Below are 10057 nucleotides of genomic sequence, written 5' to 3'. Positions count from 1 at the left end.
TAAATGTACCGGAATATAAAAATACCTGATCATCAGTCACTTTATAAGTATGGCACGAACTGGCAAATTTTAGCAAGACTGCATTTAATGTGAAGCATTATATTTTTCACAAACACAAACTCCAAGAACATAGCATAACTGGCATAGTTACCGGTTGTTGCACAGTAACTGTAGCTTTTTTGGTTTTACAGTGAATCTGCTATGCAAACTTGTTGTTCTAGACAGTTTTTTAGAATATAAAGCACTAAATTCAATACAATATGCAATTTATTTTGCTATTATAGCCAACTACAAACAGAAAATAGTGTTTTATAACTCCCTAAAACTGTTAGTTAGGGAGGATGAGTAAGAAACCTTGGGAGGAACCAAAACTCAGCCCATCATCTTCCAGTCAACACATGTTTAAAAAAAAACATTAACAAAATTTTAACAATGAATTAAAAGCAAAGGTGCAGCTGCAGGTGGAGGCGACTCTAACATATATAAGTCTGATGGATCACAGTACAGAAGACAGAGAAGACTGAGGAACATTCGAAGACTCTCATTCCAACAGAACATCTGGTAAGAGATTTATATATACTATCATTTATATTATTGCTAAATCAAATGTGTTGCATTCGGCTCAATGTATTTTTTGTGGTTATTTGTAAATGATTTATGCATTCGATTCTAATAGACAATTTTTAAATAAATATAATAAAAAACTGTGTAATAGATTTTATTTGTTTGTTTGTGAGATTTGTTTGAACCTAATATATTATTACCTTTTATTTCCTGATTTCTCATATATTGATTTATCAGCACAAATGTGTTAAAATGATGATTTGTTCTTGGGTTTATTTCAAGACAGATACAAAGTAATTTTGCATCATAATGTCAAATGTGCATCTTGATTGTAAAACAGTTTAATGCAATGTGTTTAACCTCCTGTGTTATATTTCCAGATATCAGAGATGAAGAGCAATATTCCATTGAAGATGTCAGTGTTGGCTCTGGCTCTGCTGGTGTTCAGTGTCTGTGAGGCTGACAATGAATTCATTCCATATTTTAAGCCACATCCGAAACCTCCATACTTCATCACAGCCTTCAGAACAAAGACAGACGCAACACCCACAAGAGTCACCTTAAGGCCAGCCACCACCAAAAGCTTTACTGTAACCCCCACTTCTGCCATAAACCCGATTACAATCTCCGACTCAACCTTAAACCCGATTACACCCTCCACCTCAAACCCGATTACACCATCAACTTCAAACCCGACTACAAGCTTCACCCCAACCTTAAACCCGACTACATTCTCCAGCTCAACCTTAAACCCAACTAGAACCTCCATTTCAACCTCAAACCCGATTACAATCTCCACCTCAACCTTAAACCCGACTACAAGCTTCACCTCAACCTTAAGCCCTACTAGAACCTCAACCTCAAACCCAACTACAAGCTTCACCTCAACCTCAAACCCGACTACAAGCTTCACCTCAACCTCAAACCCGACTACAAGCTTCACCTCAACCTTAAGCCCTACTAGAACCTCCACCTCAACCTCAAACCCACCTACAAGCTTCACCGCAACCTTAAACCCGACTGCAACCTCCACCTCAACCTCAAACCCGACTACAAGCTTCACCTCAACCTTAAACCCAACTGCAACCACGACCTCAACCTCAAGCTCTACTAGAACCTCAACCTCAAACCCAACTATAGCCTCTACCTCAACCTCAAACCCGACTACAAGCTTCACCTCAACCTCAAGCCCTACTAGAACCTCCACCTCAACCTCAAATCCGACTACAAGCTTCACCTCAACCTCAAACCCAACTGCAACCTCCACCTCAAACCCAGCTACAAGCTTCACCTCAACCTCAAACCCAACTACAAGCTTCACCTCATCCTCAAACCCAACTACAAGCTTCACCTCAACCTTAAACCCAACTGCAACCACGACCTCAACCTCAAGCTCTACTAGAACCTCAACCTCAAACCCAACTATAGCCTCTACCTCAACTTCATACCCGACTACAAACTCCATTTCAAACTTAAACCCGATTAGAAACTTCATCTCAAACTCAAACCCGAATACAACCTTCATCTCAAACTCAGACCCGACTGCAACCTCCACTTCATCTTCATATCCGACTGCAACCTCAACCTCAAACCCGACCATAATCTCTACCTCAACCTCAAACCCGACTATAATCTCCACCTCAACCTCAAACCCGACTGCAACCTCCACCTCAACCTCAAACCCGACTATAATCTCTACCTCAACCTCAAACCCGACTATAATCTCCACCTCAACCTCAAACCCGACTGCAACCTCCACCTCAACCTCAAACCCGACTATAATCTCTACCTCAACCTCAAACCCGACTATAATCTCCACCTCAACCTCAAACCCGACTACAACCTTCACTTCAAGCCCCACCTCAACCTCCACTGTAAACTTAGCCTCAAGCCCCACCACAGCCTCCACCATAAAACCGACATCAAGCCCCACCACAACCTCAAGCTCCACCTTGTCCTCGACCACAATCCCTACTGCAACCTCCTCCTCAAGCCCTACCACCACCTCAGTGACAACATCCAACTGCCCCACAATACCCCAAACGCCTCCCCAGCAGCCTTCCCAAATGCCTCCTTCAAAGCCCTCCCTGAAGCCTCCCCAGTGGCCTTCCATAAAACCTCCCCAGTGGCCTTCCATAAAGCCTCCCCGCAATCCCTTTACCAAACCCCGCAGGCCCCGCTCTGTCTTCCGCGATTAAGCTCCACCAAAGGCCCCCAGAACAATTTCAACTTTAAGACCCATCTCAGTCTCCAACTGTACCTCACCTGCTGGAGAAAAGAATAAACTAATAGTAATTTATGAATGGTTAAAGGGCTCATACTATACACTGTACTATGTATTTTTTAACTGACATCCACTTATAATGTAAGTAAGCTTGTGTTTTTTGTAGTTTTGGGTTCTTCTATGAGATAATTATATAGTATGTATAAATCTTCTGATTGTATAGTGGGTTGTTTCATGTTTCATTCCATTTCAATAAAAGCAGAACAAAATTAAAGATTTTTGCCTTTTTCTGTAATGTAACAAATGATAACAATAAAAGAAATTGCAAAACATGAGAGGACAGTGGGTCTCATTTGTACGTATTTGTACGTAAAATCTATGTATAAAAACATTCATGCAGAATTTGTTCACTTATTTTTCATATTCCTGGTGATGACAAAGTACTTTGTTAAACATATCATCAGAAATAGAACGAGTGACTCTACTACTAAACTATTACTGAGTAACAAAAAATAAAAGAAAAGGCCATGACAAATGCAGCCTATACAAATAGGTGTGCGCATACTTCAGACAAACTAAAGGTCCAAACATGACGCGTGTGGCTATATTAAAACTGAAAATGGCACACTTACTTTTCTCAAAGGACTTTTTTGGGTTAATTCTGCAAATGTAAGAACGAATTGATGTGCTAAGGTTTGTGTGAGCATATAAATAGGTCTACAGATCCTTCAATCACTAATAAGTTTGTACAAGTTGTATTACAGTGTAAACAGTCTGTACATATTTTTATTTATCCACACATGAATACATTTTATTTACATTTTATTAAACCAAAATTCAGAGGTCAGCATCATTGTAAAGTAGATGAACTGATCATATGGTTGCCATCACTTCTGTGTCCATGTGAGTTTGCTACGTGACAAACTCAGTTCTCCACCCAGCATTGTCTCATGTACCAGTCAGTCTGTCCAGGTTTTTCTTGCTGTCGTCTAGAGGCGTCACATAAGCTGTACATGACATCCGATCCCCACTGAGATACAAAGACGATTCTTCAAATGTGGCTGTCCGAAAAAGACGCACTTTGTGTTTTCTCTATTTATAGAACTTGAATCAGTGCAATACTGAAATGAAACCAAAACATTTCATATAGAACATGAGGTGCCACAAAACCGCCTACCGCTGACACACAACCTTTTAAACTCGTATTTCACATAAGCCACCGATGCATAGACAGACCCTCTCAGGGGAACAGGTGGGCCTATATCTACACAGGTGGCTCATCCTCTACTTGCAGTGATTCTGTTCAAGATCGTGAGAATTCCTCCAGACGTGAAGATGTTGGCAGTTGCAGTTGTTTTATTCCTGGCGGCCGGCTTGAGTGACGCCGTGATTTTGACTAAATGTGGGCTGAAGCAGCAGCTTGAAACGGGCCTTAGTCCGACATTTCCCAATTACGCAGATGTGCTGGCGCAGAGTAAGTCTCTATTTACATCCAGAGCTTTAAATACTGATCACTACTTTTGTGTAGATTATTATCGTTGACCTTTCAGGTTGCATGGAATAACTAAAACTCTCTTTACAGTCGTGTGTCATGCCCAGCAGAGCTCTGGCTTCAATACCAGCGCCATTAAGACGATCACTGAGCCAGAAGAGCCCCAAGGTGGCTTTTCTGGTGAAGGTTCTCGTCATCGTCGGTCTCCCGGAGGAAAAGGTAAAGGCCGTCCCTCCAGTAATGTCACCCCTCCACCCCATGACAGTAGCGAGGAAACTGAGGTCTGGACCCTCTACGGACTTTTCCAGCTAAGTGACCATGTGGTGTGCAGCTCTGCTCAAAGTGGTGCACTGAACCTCTGTGGGCTGACCTGCGACAGTGAGTATATTCGATATGAAAGAAATTATATATTTGAATGATTTCTGATAGATCATGTGACACTGAAGACTGGAGTAATGAAGCTGAAAATTTAGCTTTGCATCACAGGAATAAATTATATTTTAAAACATATTTAATAGAAAACAGTCATTTTAAATAGTAGCATTATTTCAGAACATTACTGTTTTTACTGTATATTTAAAATAAATGCAGCATATGGTGAGCAGAAGAGACCATTTATGTGCATAAATATTCTTTAACATTAAATTAAATGCAATTTTTCTCTTTTTCAGAGCTGACTGACGATGACACCAGTGATGACATTAAGTGTGTCCAAACCCTTATAAATGCATTGTGAGTAAAACTGAATTTAATAGTACACACAAATGCAGACTGTAGTATTAATATGTATTCCATGTAGAAATTAAATTAGTAGTGAATGCTTATAAAGCAGGTGAGTGCAAGTCCTGATATTGTGTTCATCTGACTATAACAGAACCGCGCCGGTTCCTGACCCCAAAACTGCTAAACACATCAGGGAAATGTAAGTGAATGAAAAAAGAACCAATTACAGCAGTTTATGGAAAACATGAATGCATTTACTGTGTTTGCAATGCATACTGTAAATATTAAATATTGCTATTGAGATCCCATAGCTAACATCACTGCTTGACCAATCCAGCTTTTCTAAAAATCATACTTTAATGTTTGCTATTTTCCTTTGACAGGCTCACGTTGATCTACCAGAAAGAGTGTAGCACCATCCAGGCCACTTCATACTTTGCAGACTGTTAAAAACCCTGAAGACCTCTCTGTTTGTGTCCTGACCACTTTTAGCACCCTCCTTTACTTTTGCAATCATATTCGTTTCTTATTTGCCAGACAACAAAATCCTAGCACAGGTAGTTTGTGTGTCTTGTACTATATGAGTCATTAAAACATTTGAAAAGCAGTGTTGTGCTCATGAATTTCATATGTGTGTGTCAATTTTATTGCCAAGGGGAATCCAGGCTTGGAAAATAAAGACGTTAAGATAAGTAAGTTAAGATATTGTTGCACTATTTATACTTACTATTAGGCAGTGGTCAGTAGTCAATATTCTAAGTAAAACATTCACTAGATGGCGTGCTTGCTAACGAATGGATTGTAGATTAAGGTAAATGGTACATTTGATTACTAACTAGGACTATTAGGATAAAACAAAAGCTGAAAGGCCTCAGAATAAATATGTGTATATAAATGCTTTTGATTAATCTGTTCAACATGATATATTTATTTTTTGTTTTTTTTGTACAATCTCTTGATTCTTCCATTTTCTTACAAAATGCGTGTTGTCAAAAATGTGCCTGAGATTTAGTATTATTTAGTAATGTTTATAGATCCAGCCTTTACTTAAATGAATGAACACATTTATAAACAATGTTTTCTGAATGGTTTTCAGTTCTAGTCAGCATAACAAAACCAATTTTACATGTAAATGCAGCAGTCGTTTTGTTTTTCTGGTGTCATAGCTACAAATAATAACAAAAACTAGGAAAATTACTCAAAAATCTCAAGCAATTGTCAGGTAACATAAAACTTTATGAAGGGGCGTGGCCATTTGTAAAAGTTATGGGTGTGGCTTCTGGTCTTATCTGCATCCAGCTATTTTAAGCTGTACAAAACAGCTGGTTTTGCTGCTTGATATTGCAAACTGCTGTGTCTTACCGTTTTTGTAATGCATTATCTTAATTATAAACACACTGGTTTGAAGTGTAAACAGTTACCGTTTGCTGCATGTTGTTATTCTTGTTATTTCCAAATAGCGAATAATGAACCGGAGGTCTCACCCATACTTCCGCATTGAAGAAAAAGGTGTAACGTTACAGTAGTCAAAAGTGGATCAAAACCAAAACAATACCTGATACCTGTCTTTGTAACTTTTTTGATCCACTTCAAATGCTGACTATATCGCATGTAAACTGCATATAGGCAAACATCTCAGTGACACTTGAAAGTCTTTAATAGAAGTACTTCAGACGACTACATGATTAAAGGTAATGCAAAACCTGTCAGGACTGTGCTTTTAAATGCAAACGAGGACTGCAGTCTTGCAGATATAAAGTGACATACTGTTGTTGTCTCTATTAATTGCATCTAAGACAGTATTTCAAAGTAAAACACATGGTGATTACTTAGCCCACTGTAAATGCAAGCACAAATATTTACTCTCATGTCGATGTATAATACACTTTTAATTCATTCAAAACTAATAAGAATATCAACAGGTTTTATTTTGTGTACAGTTTTTTTTATTTATTTTACAATATAAAAATCCATAATAGGACGATTGGGGCTAGTTGTCACACTTTTTACAAAGTCAGGCACATACCAGAAAGTTTTTCCTAACTACTTAATCTCCTAACTACCTTATTAACCCAAACAAAATTTGTATGAGTTAAATCAGCTCTTCAAAGGAAAAAAATGGCTTGTTAAACTTGTTTATACCAACAAACCCTCATTGCAATTCATTATGTTTTGGTGAATTAGTAGCTAATTCATATGAAGTTGTGCAATCTCATTTGTGACCCTGGACCACAAAACCAGTCTTAGCGCAGGTATTTGTAGCAACATTGTATAGTTCAAAATTATCTAGGTTAATAATTATTTTTATTTTTTGCCAAAAATCATTATGATATTAAGTAAAGATCATGTTCCATGAAAATATTTTGTAAAAAAAAAAATAATAATTTTTGATTAGTAATATGCATTGCTTACTTAATTTGCACAACTTTAAAGGCAATTTTCTCAATATTTAGATTTTTTGTATCTCAGCCAAATATTGTCCTATCCTAACAAACCATACATCAATGCAAAGCTTATTTATTTTTTCAGATGATGTATAAATCTCAAAAATTTCTAAATGTTGACCCTTATGACTGGTTTTGTGGTCCAGGGTCACATTTGTACACATTTGTATGATCTGCTTATGCTCACTGATGGTTAAGTTCTAAAATTCATACAAAATTGCCACCTTATAAAATAGTTATATAGAAAAATTTTAAAGAGATCAAGTTGGTATTTATTTGGTTTTACTGGACGGCCAGCTGAAAAGTGCCCAAAAACCCTTTAAAACCAGATTAGATCAGACCAGGGAGGGAGAAAAACTAGAGTGACCAACTGTTTTTAGTATTAAATTAACATCTAAATGCATAAAACTATAGACAAATGAAATATAATGAAAGGGAAGACTAATCTTTTCACAAATCCCATATAAAACACTTTTCCGAACCAAAGTTTGTAAGTTTACAGATCCTTTAATCACTAAACATTTTGTACAAGTTGTATTACAGTGTAAACAGTAGTCACAGTCTGGACATACTTAATTTTTCCGCAAATGAATACTTTTATTTACATTTTACTGAACCAAAATTCAGAGGTCAGCATCACTGTAAAGTAGATGAACTGATCATGTGGTTGTCATCACTTCTGTGTCCATGTGAGTTCCCTACATGACAAACTCAGTTCTCCACCCAGCATTGTCTCATGTACCAGTCAGTCCGTCCAGGTCTTTCTTGCTGTCGTCTAGAGGCGTCACATAACCTGTACATGACATCCGATCCCCACTGAGATACAAAGATGACTCTTCAGATGTGGCTGTCTGAAAAAGACGCACTTTGTGTTTTCTCTTGATAGAACTTGAATCAGAACACTGAAACCAAACCAAAACATTTCATACGGAACATAAGGTGCCATAAAACCGCCTACCACTGAAACGCAAGCCACCGATGCATAGACAGACCCTCTCAGGGGAACAGGTGGGCCTATATATCTACACAGGTGGCTCATCCTCTACTTGCAGTGATTCTCTGTTCAAGATCGTGAGAATTCCTCCAGACGTGAAGATGTTGGCAGTTGCGGTAGTTTTATTCCTGGCGGCCGGCTTGAGTGACGCCGTGATTTTGACTAAATGTGGGCTGAAGCAGCAGCTTGAAACGGGCCTTAGTCTGACATTTTCCAATTCCACAGATGTGCTGCCGCAGAGTAAGTCTCTATTTACATCCAGAGCTTTAAATACTGATCACTGCTTCTGTGTAGATTAATATTTAATACCGTTTAATTCGTTTCCAGGTGAGCATATAGTGAAAACCCACTTTCAAAACATTTATTTTGAAGACGTGTGACCTTTCAGCTTGCATGGAATAACTAAAACTCTCTTTACAGTCGTGTGTCATGCCCAGCAGAGCTCTGGCTTCAATACCAGCACCATTAAGACGATCACTGAGCCAGAAGAGCACCATGGTTCTCGTCATCGTCGGTCTCCCAAAAGAAAAGGTAAAGGCCGTCCCTCCAGTAATGTCACCCGTCCACCCCATGACAGTAGCGAAGAAACTGAGGTCTGGACCCTCTACGGACTTTTCCAGCTAAGTGACCATGTGGTGTGCAGCTCTGCTCAAAGTGGTGCAAGGAACCTCTGTGGGCTGACCTGCGACAGTGAGTATATTTGATATGAAAGAAATTACATTTTAGTATGATTTCTGAAGGATCATTTGACACTGAAGACTGGAGTAATAATGTGGAAAATTCAGCTTTGCATCACAGGAATAATTTAAATTTGAAAACATATTCAAATAGAAAACTGTTATTTTAAATTGTAACAATATTTCGGATTTGTATTGTTTTTACTGTATTTAATCAAATAAATGCAGCCATGGTCAACAGAAGAGACCATTTATGTGCATAAATATTCCTTAAAATGAAATTTTTCTCTTTTTCAGAGCTGACTGACGATGACACCAGTGATGACATTAAGTGTGTCCAAACCCTTATAAATGCATTGTGAGTAAAACTGAATTTAACAGTACACACAAATGCAGACTGTAGTATTAATATGTATTCCATGTAGAAATGAAATTAGTAGTGAATGCTTATAAAGCAGGTGAGTGCAAGTCCTGATATTGCTTATCTGACTACAACAGAACACAGCCGATTCCTGACCGCAAAACTGCTAAACACATCAGGGAAATGTAAGTGAATGAAAAAAGAACCAATTACAGCAGTTTATGGAAAACATGAATGCATTTACTGTGTTTGCAATGCATATTGTAGGCTATATTAAATATTGCTATTGAGATCCCATAGCTAACACCACTGCTTGACTGATCCAGTTTTTCTAAAAATCATACTTTAATGTTTGCTATTTTCCTTTGTCAGGCTTACGTTGATCTACCAGCCAGAGTGTAGCACCATCCAGGCCACTTCATACTTTGCAGACTGTTAAAAACCCTGAAGACCTCTCTGTTTGAGTCCTGACCACTTTTAGCACCCTGCTTTACTTTTGCAATCATATTCGTTGCTTTCTTGCCAGACAACAAAATCCTAGCACAGGTAGCTTGTGTGTCTTGTACTATATGAGTCAT

The sequence above is a fragment of the Garra rufa genome, chromosome 6 (assembly GCF_049309525.1).
Source record: "Garra rufa chromosome 6, GarRuf1.0, whole genome shotgun sequence".
Classification (NCBI taxonomy): domain Eukaryota; kingdom Metazoa; phylum Chordata; class Actinopteri; order Cypriniformes; family Cyprinidae; genus Garra; species Garra rufa.
This window is presented reverse-complemented; position numbering follows the sequence as displayed.